Raw genomic sequence first — 14400 nt, 5'->3', positions numbered from 1 at the left:
ACCAGCCTAGTGCCAATTTTATTTGTACTTATGCTCAATAGCATTTCATCTTCCATAGCAACTCCTCTTATAAACCAAAAAACTTGGGAGTGAATTTGTTCAAGGTACACTGTATGCATCTATGGAATTATTACAATGAAGCCCCTTGTATTATTAATGTATGCTAATAAAGTATAATTAAAAAAACTTTATGTAAAGGTTGAAATAAAAGGACATTATAAAACTTAGATTCTACAAAGCTGGTCATACAATATGATAAGAAACAAAGTCTGGGATAAAAATTTTAAAAAATTATTTACAAATAAAATCTTACAAATCTTCCTCACATAAGAAAATGTTCTGATATACCTTTTTGTTGTGGTGGTGGTGGTAGTACAAGGGGTTGAACTCAGGGCCTTGTGCTAGCCTAGCCAGGCACTCTACCATTTGAGCCACTCCACCATTTGAGCCACTCCATCAGCCCTTTTTGGGTTGGTTATTTTTGAGATAGGGTCTCACTTTATGCCTGAGCAGGGCAGACCTATCCCTAAATCCTCCTATTTGTGCTTCCCCACATAGCTGGAGATGACAGGGGCATGCCACCATGCCTCAGCCATTGGTTGAGATGGAGTCTCATGAACTTTTTGCCCAGGATGGCCTTAAACTTCAATCCTGCTGATCTACACCTCCCAAGTAGCTAGGATTACAGGCTTGTGGTACATACTGGCTGTGACCCCTTTTTGCACTTAGAATATAGAACCATCTCCTAATCATTCCCAGTCCAATACCCACAGTCAAGTCGTCCCGTAGGCATTCTGAGATAGCACTCTGAACTGTGGTACAAATATGAGTCAAAAACATTTAGCAACAATAAAACTGAGAAACAATCATAAAACTTACCTTAAAATAAGTCAGCTAACCTAAGAAGTTTAACTCTTTCATTAATGATGACTTATTCATTAGATTTTCATCTAAATTTTCAGGGGAAACCAAGCATAAATGTCATGAACAAATACATACACAAAAGAAGGTATTAGGAAAAGATAAGAGCATAACTTTGATTACAAAAGGGAATTATTCAAGTGCAGAAGGACCAACGTAAATTTGATTAGTATAAAGATCTGAAATCCATGAAATTCAAAATTTCACATAGGGTCACCTTTTAGGCACTGAAAGTCTAAAGATCACTTAATCAACAAATATTTCCTGAGCTTCTGCTATGGTTTGGATAAGTGTCCTCCAAAGATCCACAGTCCCCAGTCCACAGAGCAATGAGGTGATGGAACCTTTAAGATATGGTGATAACGGGCAGATTTTTAGGACACTGGAGGGGTGTGCCTTCAAAGACGATAGTGGAACCCTGACCTCTTCCTCCTTCTTTCAGTTTCCAGTCAAGATGCAAACAGTTTTGCTCAACTACATTCTTCCTCCCATGATGTACCACCACCACAGGCCCAATGCAATGGACTGAAACTTCTAAAACTATGAGTGAAAAAAAAACTTTTCTCTTTATAAATTGATTATCTCAGGCATTTGTTATAGTAACAAAAAGCTGTCTAACACAGCATCTAATATGCCTCACCATAGTGTTGTAACAATGAGGAAATCAGTTTCTGTACCTCAGTGATGCTTGTGGCATAACTAAAGAATAAACATTAAATCATCAGTAAACAAGCCAAAGCAGAAAAGGTGAAAGACCACAGCTCTAGTCCCAACTCTGCCCCCACTCACCAGATGTCTCTCCTTTGGCAAAGCACTGGAACTTTCAAAGAATTCTACTATCTGGTGTAGAATAAAAGAGAGCTAGACAAGATGATTCCTATTATAGGGGCAGAATGTTACGGTTTGAATATGAATTGTCCCCCACAGGCTAATGTGTTGACTGCTTGGTCCCCAGCTGGCAATGCTATTTTGGGAGGTTCTGGAAACTTCAGGAGGTGAAGCCTAGCCAGAAGTCAGTCACTGAGAGCAGGTCCTTAGGGGTATCTTTTCCCTGACCTCTTCCTGTCTCCCTTTCTCTGCTTCCTGACTACCATGAGGGTTCTGTCACACCCTCCCCACCATGATGGACTGATACTTTGAAATCACGAGCCAAAATAATTTTTTTCTCCCTTATGGTGTTTTTGTCAGGTATTTTGATCACAGCTACCCAAAGTAACTACTGTTAAGTCTCTTCCACTCTGACTCTATGAATACAAGTTTGAAGAAAAGGGAGGGAAGCTGGGTCTTTAAGAACTGGTAGGACTAAACTGACTGACGGGAGAGGGAAAGATATGCCAGGGAAAAAGCATGAGGACATGTCTTGTATGACTCTGCTTGATAGCAGTCAAAATTGTCACAAGAGAAAGTAGAATGGTGGTTGTAAGCAGCTGGCAGTAGGGAAGAGGTGACGAATTATTTAATGGGTATAGAGCCTCAATTTTTGCAAGGTAAGTTCCAGAGAGCTGTTACATGACAATAAAAATATAGTTAACACCACTGAACTCTACACTTAAAAATGGTTAACACAGTTTTATATGTTTCACTGAAAAGGAAAAAGTCACAGAAATTAATGCCCTAATAGTAGTTTTGATTTAAAAAAATATTTCAAATCAATTAACTCCTAATAACTAATGTTAACCCTAAAATTCCTTTTCTCCCAATTAAAAAACCTATGAACACATCTTGCTAGTGGGACATGGAGGCTTTTCTAACTCCAATAAAGCGGAGAGAGCATGTTGAGAAAATAGGAATGAGAACACAATACAAACACTAAGCAGTGGTAGAATACAAAGCTGGCTATTCAAACACAGTTCTATTGTGTCATCCCCAGGAAAGCCACCCTAAGTCCCTAAATGCAACCATTATAGAGGCTTCTCTTTATTCCAAGGATAAAGAGAAACTCAACCTGCCCATAAGGCCCAGCAGCATCCATCCTTCTTGCCCACCAGAGTCTTCCCCACTCCTCCAGCTCCACATCCAGAGCTGTACCTAAGTCCCCGGTCCTCTTCATGGACTCTGCCATCAGAGGGTCTGTCCTGCTAACTGCTCTGACTGGATACTTGCTTTCCTGTACATCTCAGTTCAATGACACTTCTGTGATTTCCCTAACTAAAACACTTGTCACAGCTGTAGGTTAACATTTGTGTGATTCTTTGGTTTCGATGATAAACATCATCTGAGGACAGAGACTGTGTCTGTGTTCACTGTCCCCAACCCCAAGGCCAAACACAGTGCCTGGCACCAAGTGGGCACTCAAATATTTATTGAGTAAGTGACTCAATGAACACAAAATCTTTAAGAAAGCAACAAAACATCTTAAGAGGTATGCTTATGAGTGTGTGCATCCTCATAAACAAATCTTTGGTGGATCCACAAAGCAAATGAGCCTAAAATCCATATCTAAATTGTTCTGACCCTTCTATGTCTCAAGGCAAATGTTGAGCATTAAAGACTGCTAAATTAACCACACACACACACACACACACACACACACACACACACACACACACACACGAGAAAGATAAAACACAGCTATTGGTTGCTGAGTAACTGTTGTTTTTGGTATCTCCTAACAGGGTGCCCACTACATAGGAAGCACTCAGGAAATGTCAGACAAATAAGCATCAGAATTTCACAAGACTTTTAAGCACGTATGAAACAATAATTAATTCTACATAAACTGTTGTATTTCTTATAAATATAAGATCAACTGCAGGGGCAAATATTTCTAAGGCATAAAGCCCCTGCTAGGAGCCTCATTATTTTAGATCTCAAGCAGGAAAATGCCAAAGAGATTTATACTAAGAGTCTTTGAAACAGATCAGACATCAAGTGACCTTAGAGGTCCTAAATAAGAACTTTCATGCCACATGGAACTATTTTCCAAACCCTAAAATTAAGGAAATAATGAAAGAAGTTATTTGACATATCCAATCCCCTCCAATACAAATACTTTAAGGACAAGTCAAATCTCATCTAATCCATAAACAATTTCCTGAAAACTCCAGTCCACATTGGCTTCTCCACCGTGACCTACTACTGCCCTTAAGGTCTACCATATAAATTGCATTTCAACAAATGCCATTCTACTGGTTACCTAATGATGTAATGTGTGCAGCCTTTTATTTCTTCTATATCCTTTTAAGTGCATGCAACACTATAGGAGCTCAATACTTACTGAGTTTATATGGTTTTGACACAGGGTGTGGTGGTACATGCCTAGAATTCCAGGGGAGGCTGAGATAGTAGTATCACGAGTTCAAGGCCACCTCGGACTATAATATGTATTGAAACCTTGCTTCAAAAAAATTATAGTTTTGAACGATGGATTTCGGTAAACTCCTGCATTTTATTCCTAAATAATGTCACTCCCCAGATCATTCACATTCTGTTTTCACTCCGTCATTAGATATAATATAGTCATTACCAGCAACGTTTACTTAAGGCTTATGGTTTTCTTAGCACCACGTTTTCCAAATTCAAGGGAGGTTTTTCAGGGCCATAGTGTCTTTTCAAAGTGTAAGTCGGAGCTACTGACAACACCTGTCCCTATTTCAGCGTAGCAAAATTCCCTCGATTCCCAAACCTAGCCAGTCCCAGGGAGGGTAACTTCTGCGTAAAAACAGAAGACACACGCCTAAGCGACAGCATACTAACCACTGCTCACTCACAACCGGAAGACTAATTCCCCGGAAAAGCAGCAGCTCAAAGTGCACAATTAAGTAGTCCAGGATCGATAAAGCAGACGGAGTGCATCAGAGCCCTGAGCAAACGGCAAGCGCCGAGATTAAGCGGCTGCTATTGAAGACTCCCCAAGCGCTCGGTGCCGGCCGGTCCCAAACATCCGCATCCGGACCCAGGAGCACGCGTCCACAGGTGACACCGGCGCCTCGGGTGGACAGGCGTCCTCTCAACAGCCACGGACTCCCATGCCGTCCCGGTCCTGGAGCATCAAACTATGCTACAAGGGACGAGCCGCCGGCTGGCGCGAGGAACCGGGCCTGGGAGGCCGGGGCAGCCACAAGCAGGGGGCGCGGGGTGGGCAGGGGCGACGCCTGGGCCTGAGACAGACGCGAGGGGACGACGTCCGCCCCGTCGCCACCGCCACCGCCGCCGCCACAGGTGCCCGGCGAAGCGCCGCGGAGCCCCGGGAGGCAAAGTTCGGGGTCCGTCCCGAGAGGGGCTTGCGGAGGGGAGGAAGAAAGGGAAGGGGCAGGGCAGGGCCTCACCGTCGCTCCCGGGAGGCCGGCGCCGCCGTGGACCCGCAGTTGCTAAGGAGAATGCTCTTCCGGGTCGCGGGCGCGCGCTCCCGACAGCAACGGTGGCCGAGCGGAGTCAAGAGGGCTGCGTACGGGCGGGTGCGCGCTCGAAGGGGCGGTCGGGTGCGCTGTGCTTCGCGGGGCCAACCAGCTGGGTGAGGAGCCGCCGCGGCCTCTCTGGAGACTCCCGGTTGCCTGCGCCTCCCAAACTTAGTGGCCCCGTAGCAGGGAGGATGGCCAGAAAGGAAGCAAGCAAGTCTGTGCTCTGATAATTTAGCAGGGGAGAGGGGTTGGCATAGGCCCCCCTCTCCTACCCACCCGAGCGGTTCCCGCCCCCGAATGCGGCCATGCCGGCTCCTTTCCTGTTTCAGAGTCTCATGCATCCTTCCATTTACCAACGCTCGGTTGTTGGCCTCTACTCAGGACTGGTGCAGTGCTGAAGCAGGGTTACAGAGGTGACCAAGACAGGCGTCCTAAAATGTTCAGGCTGGTGACAAAGTAGGACAGCCGCAGGGTCCTGCACGCTGGGATGAGCAAAGAGAGCAGTGGAGCCAGCCCGAGAGAGGCCTGACCAACAAGGGTTTGGGAAAGCTAACGGGGGAGTCTTCATCCAGTGGAAAGGGCAGGAAAGAGGGTTTCAGGTCAGAGTACGCCCGGGTGTAAAAGCCAATGAGAATAGCCAAGAATGCAGCCTAAGACATGCCCACATTGTAAGTGTGAGCAAAAGGAAAGGAACCCCCGAGAGAGCTGGAGGGGAAATAATGGCAGCAAGGGACCGGCCACCATTGTCAGATGCCGTGGAGATCAAGTGTCTAGATCAAGTGACCAAAGCAAAATCAAAATTCGGGAATACGGTGTCAAAGTAGAAAGGTGGCTGAAGTCTATATGGTGAAGGCATCCACTGCTGTATACACACCATATGCATCAAGGAAAAGAGTTACATTAAATTGTTCCCTAGCTACTCAGGAGGCAGAAATCAGGAGGATCAAAGCCAGCCCTAGCAAATAGTTTGCGAGACCCTATCTCGGAAAAACCCCATCACAAAAAAGGGCTGGCTGAATGGCTTGAGGTGAAGGCCCTGAGTTCAAGCCCCAGTACCGGAAAAAGAAAAAAAAAATTGTTCCTGAATTCCTGGATGTACTGCCATAATCTAAGCAAATTCAGGATTCCCCTCCTAATAACTGTGAGCACTTTGAAGGTGGAGATTTTTTTAACCTTGCATCTCCAGTGCTTGCCACACCCACACACCTCAATCAGTGTTTCTTTAAAGAATAAATTAACACAAGGATCTTTTGGTTTTTAATGTTCTCTCAGATCATTCCAGAACTTTCAGCTAAACTGTGATGGAGACAAAACTTGTCTGTTCAAACTGCAGAGAACAGAAGATGCCCAGCATGAGCAGTAGACAAAGTATGGCAGAAGTTCAGGGGTTCAGTTGGTGAGAGAGAGACCAATGGGACAGAAATGGGAAGACCCAGAGGAGGAAAAGAACAAAGACTTGAACCAGTGAAGTCTGGGATTTCAGAACTAGAAATGAAAGGTGAAGCCGAAGAAAGCAAAAGTAGTTAGAAGCAGGAATAGGAGAGCAAGAGGAGACCCAACACAGTGATGGTACCCAAGTTCAACAGGCAGATCTCATCAGGTGTCTTGATTAGACATCTGGCAGAAAGCGTAGCATCGCCAGTGTGAAGGTTACAAGATTGGATGGATATATCCCAGTACCTTCTAAGTGAAATGAGTCTGGCTACCTCATGTGGGCTGAAGGACAACCACAACACAGTCTGGAATAGACTAAATTAACCCACAAGCATGCCTGAAATCCTACTGAACAAGTATTTACAATAAACTCTCCCAAAAGACTTAGAAATAATTTTTTTCACTTAGAGACTATAAATCTATCTGCAATGCATTTGACCAGCTATCTGGAAGTAAACCAAGAAATTCAAAAACGTGCTATAAAACGTGCTGGTCAAAGAGGCTATCTTAGTCCATTCAGGCTGCTGTAAAAGAATACCAAAACTTAAGTGGCTTTTGAGCCACGTACACCTGTTCCTCCAGAGGCTGGGAAGTCCAAAATCAAAGCACAGGTATATTCAGTATCTGATGGAGACCCACTTCCTGGCTCAAAGTTGGCCATCTGCTCAAAATATCCTCACATGGCAGTGAGGGCAAGAGCTCTCTAGTTGAGTTTTTAAGGGAACTTATCCCAAAATGAGGTCATTGCACTCATGACCTAATCACCAATCAAAGGCTCCACCTACCAATACCATCAAATCGGACATTAGGATTCAGCATAAGAATTGCAGAGGAGGTGGGTAGTCCAGGGAGCCTAGGTGTAACACCAGCAAAATAGGACCATAATATGGCTACAGTTTGGAATTAAATCAATGGGGAACAAGATAGACAAAGTCACATCATAATACAGAAAAGGGAAGACCCAAGTACATGAAGTTGAATACATGACAGATGAATTCTGTCTTAGGACAGATGAATCTGTCCTAAAGGACTGTATTCTGTTGAAGAGTCAACAGAACGCCAGGCTCCACTTGGTTGGAGTTCTGGAAGATTTTAATGGTACTTCAAGAAATGGAAGTTTATCATTGTTATAAAGGATTCATTTTTAGAGAACGATAAGAAATTATGGGTGAATTCTACACGCCAGGGTGTGTGCTGTGCCGGACTTTGGTCTCTGCATGGTGGGCAGTCAATTAGTGATGTTTTGAGAAGTGACTCCAAGACACAGAATATGGATAGGACCAGAATCACCACGCCTGTTAGGCTATGAAGGAAGTCATCTGTAGCCTCCACAGCAGTTTGGCTTTGGGAGGGACTTTATCTATCTCTTAGTCAGTGTGTACTGCTATACACCAAAGTCCCCTACATGTGGGGGAGAGAAGGTGTTTAAACAACAGAAATTTATTTCTCACAGTTCCAGAGTCTGGGAAGTCCAAGATCAAGGCACGAGCAGATTCATTGTCTGGTCAGGGCCCACTTCCCACTTCTTGTTCTGTCTTGACAGAAGAGGGCTAGCTCTCCAGGTTCTTCTCATAAAAGCACTAATCCCATTCTTTAGGGCTCCACCCTCATGACCCAATTACTTCCCACAGGCCCCACCTCCCAACACACTGGGATTAAATTTCCAGCATACAAATATGGGGGTGGAGGGAACACAAACATTCAGTCTGTAAATCTGTTAGGAAGTCCTAGCTTTCCCAGCAGTTCAGAGAAAAATCGTAGACAGCTATTGTTACCCCAGAACTTTTCAGTCCCTGCCTGACCTTGATTCCTAACCCCCATCCCCAAATCTAATCTCCCACTCACACAGCAGACCCGGAAGAGTCATCCCTGACTGCACTTTCCCCTGTTACCACACCCTCACCTACCAGTCATGTCCATGAGCAGGTCCTGTAGATTGTCTCATTCCCCCACCCAGTTCCACTGCTGCCAATCACAGACAAGCAGCAAGTAAGCAATTCAGGATCAATAAAAAGTGTTGCAACCTCAAAGATGAACCAAAGTGATAAAGGTGGTGTGCAGTGTATGTATGTGTGGGAGAGTGTGTGTGAAAAACAGTGTAATGACCAAATCAAACACCACAAGAATTTCAAGGAGATAAGGTAGAATAAATTCATTCAGTGGCATGATTTAATTGCTGATTTCATCATAAAGGAAGTAAAAGATAATGAAAGGACTGTGAAGTAGGGTAAAGCAATACTAAGGTAGAATTGATCACATTCCAAGAATCGGCTTGCTGGCCGGCTGACTTTAGGAGATCCTAGCTCAGCTGTGAGATGAATTAAAGGTGCCAGGGCCTGGTGTTCATGCATTTGGGCTGAGGGTGCTGTAGGTGAGCACAGGTGCCTCCTCATCATAATGACTGGTCCAGCCTCCTCACCCTCAGCACCAACCCCAACCAGATCACTATTTGCAACTGGAAGTCATTGTCTGCTTGTAATCTGGTTAACTCTTGCCTCACTGGAAATGAAATACTTTTTCTTTTCCTTCTATGTTGCTAGTATTGTTTTTTTCCTCTTAACTCTTTAAAATCTAAACCCTACTAAGTCATATGTAGATCTTGTCCTTTTATCTTAGATTTCTCTTTTACCCTTAGCTCCTGTTTAAAATTTCATCTTTTTAAATAATTTAATTTTATGTTTTTATGTCTATATTATTAACTTTTTAGGCTTAATTTATTTTCTAGTTCTTTCCTCTTTTGCTTCTTTTTTCATTTCACATATGCTACTTTAAAAGTGGGTTTCAAAAAATGTCATTTACAATGTTGGCCTATTTGTAAATTTTTATTACAATTTTAGCTTTTTTTTTTTTTAAGTACTCTATAACTTGAGCCATGCCCCAATCCTTTCTTGTTTTGTTTTGGTTTTTTTTTTTTAGTTTGTTTTACAGACAGGGTCTTTGCTAACTTTGCACAGGCTGGCCTGGAACCTTGATTCTCCTACCTCTACCTCCTGAGTAGCTGGGACGACAGGTGTGTAACACCATCCCTGGCTTGTTTTTTGAAATACAGTATTACTAAAATTTGCCTTGTCTGACCTCAAACTGGGATCTTCCTCTCTTCACCTCCCCAGTAGCTGGAATTACAGGCAAAAACTACCATACCTAGCTCACTTTTAGCTTTAAAATTGTCTAGCCCATGCCTGTAGTCTCAGCACTCAGGAGGATAAGGCAGGAGGATTGAAAGTTTGAAGACAGCCTGGGCTACATAGTGAGAACCTGGCTCCAAAAAACCTTTTTTGCCTTAATTTTTATACTTTTGCACCATCCTAGTTCATCTTTCTCCTGTCTCTATATTGCAGTTTTTTCAGGTTTTGAATGTTGCTTTTAACCACAGCCATGTCTCTCCAGCTGCAAGTGGCATCTAATAATTTCCCACTTCAGAGAGAAGAAAGGCATAAAATTAATGAAACCCAGAGGTCTGGTACCTTTGTTTTCTTGGGGAATCCACTGCAGACTCCCCAAGTCTGTACTTTGCCACATACCAATGCCAGCTTTGTATGAAGCTAATTTAACAAAAGGGGGCTCTCATGTCGCAAATCCAGCACAACAGCAATGTAGCATATTCAGGAGCCAAGCTTTGGGATAAAGCCAACTCACTGTGTGACCTTGAACAAGTTACTCAACCTCTCTGAATTTTCTTCTCTGTAGAATGTGGTTGATTACAGTAACACCTGAAAAAGTTGATTAGAGATTCAAATGAGTCAATTGTGTAAAGCACTTAGCACAGTGCCTATACATAATAAAATACTATCATTTCATAAGTTTATCCTAAATGGTCACCACTTTTAGGAGTGTAAAATGACCATATATCTTGGTGCTCTTAACAGGGACAGCTTTCATTATTCTGCGGGAGCAGGCACCATAGCCTACCAAAGTTCTCTTTTGGCACTCTTTTACTAATGGAACCCCAGTTTTTTCATTTTAGATCAACTATCCAGGGAACCAGCTGGTGTGTGCATGGATGCATATGTGATGAGGTAATGGAGGGGAGTTTTCAATAAAGAATGGGTCTCCATTTCCAGCATGCAACATTGACTGTGTCTCCATATTCTAGAATTCTATAAAGAAAATATGTGATTGGCTCAGACCAGCCTATAAATTGGGTTAGGGGCTCACTGGAGCCAATCAGCTAAGCCAGGGCACTAAACAGTAGAATTATGACTACCCAGGTCTCTACACTTCCTAAGGGGCTGAGTGTGTGCATGCACGTGTGTGTGTGTGTGTGTGTGTGTGTCTGCTTATTTGGGGAGGGTGACAATTTCAATGAAGAGTAAATAGACAGAAATGATCATTTTATGTGTTATAGCCTGATGTCTCCACAGACATGTATGTCCTAGTCTGAAGAGCAAGGGTAAAAATGTATGGTCATAATAAAATCTGATACCCATATTTTAAAGTATTTATCTGGGGAGATGAGTTTTCAGATTAACAAAACAAAATCAAGAAGATTTGATTTAAGAGGACTTAAGAGAAGTTGAATAACCAAAACAATTTTGAATCTATAAGAAAGAAAATATATTTTTTCATTAGAATAGACATGAAAAATGAACACAGGATGTTTTTGGTTAGGTAAGTAAAGACAGTAAAACCCTAGGAAATTGGGTTGTTCAAAAAATGTTACATTTGATCTCACTTAAATGAATTTTTAAAACACAGTATCCAATAGAAATCCTGTGTTAAGTTATAAAGAAGACAGAGAATTGTATTAATTGAGAAAAATACCAGATAACACAATTACAACAATTATAAGATTACATGTAAATGGACTAAATTCTCCTATTTAAAAAACAGAATCCGCAACTGGATTAAAAAGACAAAACCCACATCTATGCATCTTATAAAAAACACATTTAAAGAAGAGAGAGAGAACTATTTTAAACCTGGCTCAGATAAATCACACTTGCACAAAAGCAAGTGTAGCATGTGCTAGCTTGACAGATGAAGTTATGTTCATCCTAGGATTCCAGCATACCTAGGCTTGCCCAGAACACCACTGTGAGGACCCACCAGAGGCCAACTTGCATGAAAAGCCAGCCCTCCAGGAGAGAATTTCTTCTTCAGCCAAAACCAGAAAGAGGACCAAAGATAGCAGGTCAGTCTGATGCTTTGTGCAGCAGGGAAGCTGCAGGAAAAGGGAAAGCTCATTAAACAGTTGTTTGGCCAAAGGTAGCCGTGCTCTGTGTGTTTTCAACAGTAAAGCACCAGCAGGGGAAGGGTTCTGTTGGAGCATGTTGGCATCAGTTCACTGCATTCATTAACTCCAAACACAGGCTCTCCCCCAGCTCCACTAAGGGCTGATCGGCTGGGCCACACTTCAAGGTCTCAATTTCTTCTTTCACAAAAGGAGACCATTGGAGAAGCTGCTCCAAAGAGGGCAGATTGGGAAATAGAGCGCTTTCTTGGGTGTTCATTAAGCTTTCACACAAGTTAATTGCAATTTTGAAGACAAAGATATTCTCAGTAGATAGAAAAAGATTCACACATTCTTAGTCTGCAATACAATAATGTTAGAGAGAAGCCAATATACCACCTGTCCATACTTGGCCAGACAGGTATGGAAGAAGTACTCTGAGATGGAGTGATTGAGTTTGAAAGGCCACACTGAATATGGAGACATTAGTTTTAAAACCAAAAAAGATAACAGGCACACAATTAAAGCTGAAGCAAAAGAACTTTTCTCTTTCGACACTATAGTAATAAGAAAGAAAAAGAAAAATAATGGGACCTATAGGTAAATTTTTTAAAGATACAAATAACAAGCTAAAAAGAGAAAAGTAATAAATATGAAACCAAATAAACTAGAAAAGGAACCATGTTTAATATTGCAAAACTGAGGCAAAAATTAGGCAGCACAATATTTACAGCCAACTAAATACTCAAAGGAAAACAAGAGAAACAAAAAAACTATATAAACACCAAAAAAAGTTTCAGTTGTCAAATACTACTCAAAGTTAACTCCTCCAAACTTTAGAACATCATAGGAAATGAAAAGGATGGACAAAAATAACACAGGAAGGACAAGAAAACTCAAACAAGAAAAGATTAGAAAAAAAGTTCAAGGAAGAAATGAAAAAATGTATTCAATGAAGATTTGTAAGATAAAAGTCACCCACGTACTGGAGTCATAGCTCAAATAGGAGAGCAACTGCGTGCAAGACCCTCAGTTCAAACCCCAGTACAAAAGGCACCTAGACTTGATACAAGTTGTCTTAACATTTTCCATATCAAATAAAGTCCAATTCAACTTGTATGGTCATTCTCTGCCTAGCTATAAACATATAAAGATTATAATACAAAATTCATACATATTTTACCACTTTTGCATACTTTTTATTTTATTCAATTTTTCCATTATAAGTACTATACATTTTTATTGAGTAGGGTAGAATTTGGGTCTATTTACATTTTCTTTTATAAATGGAACTTAGTATGATCCACATTTATGTTAGCGTTTTCTTTAACTTTTTCCTCATTTTATAAATTATAAATTTTCATTGGAAATAACATAGATAATACACTAGATTATGAAGAAACTAAAAATAAATGTGTAATTCTGCCACCCAGAGATAGACAGACAGATAGACATATAGACAGACAGGCATACATACATCCGGATTGGAATAGTGTTTGAAATGTTTATGTTGAGATACAATTCAAATTAAAATAAAATTAAAATTCACAATTTTGAATTATACAATTCAGTATTTTTTAGTGTAGTCATAATGTATAATCATCACCACAATCATTTTAGAACATTTTCAATCACACCAAAAAGAAACCCTATATCAGCCAGGCACCCATGGCTCATACCTGTAATCCTAACTACTCAGTAAATAAACACAAATCAGGAGGATTGCAATTCAAGACCAGTCTGAGCAAAATATGAGACCCTGTCTCAAAAACACCCAACACAAAATAGGGCTGGAGGAGTGGCTCAAGTGGTAGAGCGCTTGCCTAGCAAGGTGAGGCCCTGAGTTCAAAACCCAGTACTGAGAAAAAAAACCTCTGCATAGTCACATCTGAATGTCAGCAATATAATTCTATAGCACCAATTTCAAACGTATAAAATCCCACATTAACAGTATTTATTATCATTTAACAAAAATTATTCAGTATTGTTAGACATATAGGTTATTTCCAATCCTTTGCTGTCATAAACAATGCTTAATGAACACCCATGCAACTAAGGCTTGGCACATGCATTAAATTATTTCCTTTACAAATTTTATTTTTGTTCTTTCAAAGACTGTACAATATTCCAATAAGTTTATTGATACTAATTGCATTCAATTTTTTAACATTGTAAATAATAGAGCAATAACATTTTCATATATTTGGTTAAGTTAAATTCAGATCATTTTCTTAGACAAATTATACTATTCTGAGATCTGTTAATCACAGGATATGAGCATTTTATAACAGTTGATACATAATAAATACTGTACCAATTTAACATTGTACCAAAAACACCATGCTTTTGTCCAAATTTGGCTTAAACTCTTTAAAAACCACTTTAGTAATTAAAAATAGTACCTCATTTTATATCTGTGTGACTACTATGGATGTTTTTAAGTTCCCTTAGATGCTATAAATGTGTTTTCCTGTGAGTATTTTTTTTCATGATATGTACCCAATTGCTTATTAAGACCTTCAACCCAACTTATTT

General features: G+C 41.1%; 1 protein-coding gene across 9 annotated transcripts in view; it reads right to left on the bottom strand.

Moving 5' to 3' along the window:
- Dis3l2 (DIS3 like 3'-5' exoribonuclease 2) overlaps nt 1–5335 on the bottom strand; it is a 370364-nt gene extending 365029 nt beyond the window's left edge. For 6 of the 9 annotated variants that reach the window (XR_012447408.1, XR_012447409.1, XM_074072000.1 and 3 more), the window contains exon 1: nt 5190–5334. The gene's annotated coding sequence lies outside the window, so the exon portion shown is untranslated. Of the gene's footprint in view, nt 1–4138; nt 4597–4617; nt 5148–5189 lie in introns of those variants that run through there. The other 3 variants (XM_020172819.2, XM_020172822.2, XM_074071998.1) reach the window with 3 other exon arrangements.
- Nucleotides 5336–14400: the final 9065 nt, after the last annotated feature.

This window comes from Castor canadensis, chromosome 4 (assembly GCF_047511655.1).
Source record: "Castor canadensis chromosome 4, mCasCan1.hap1v2, whole genome shotgun sequence".
In the NCBI taxonomy this organism is placed as follows: Eukaryota; Metazoa; Chordata; class Mammalia; order Rodentia; family Castoridae; genus Castor; species Castor canadensis.
The sequence above is the reverse complement of the archived record's forward strand: the minus strand, read 5'-3'. Positions and strand labels throughout refer to the sequence as shown.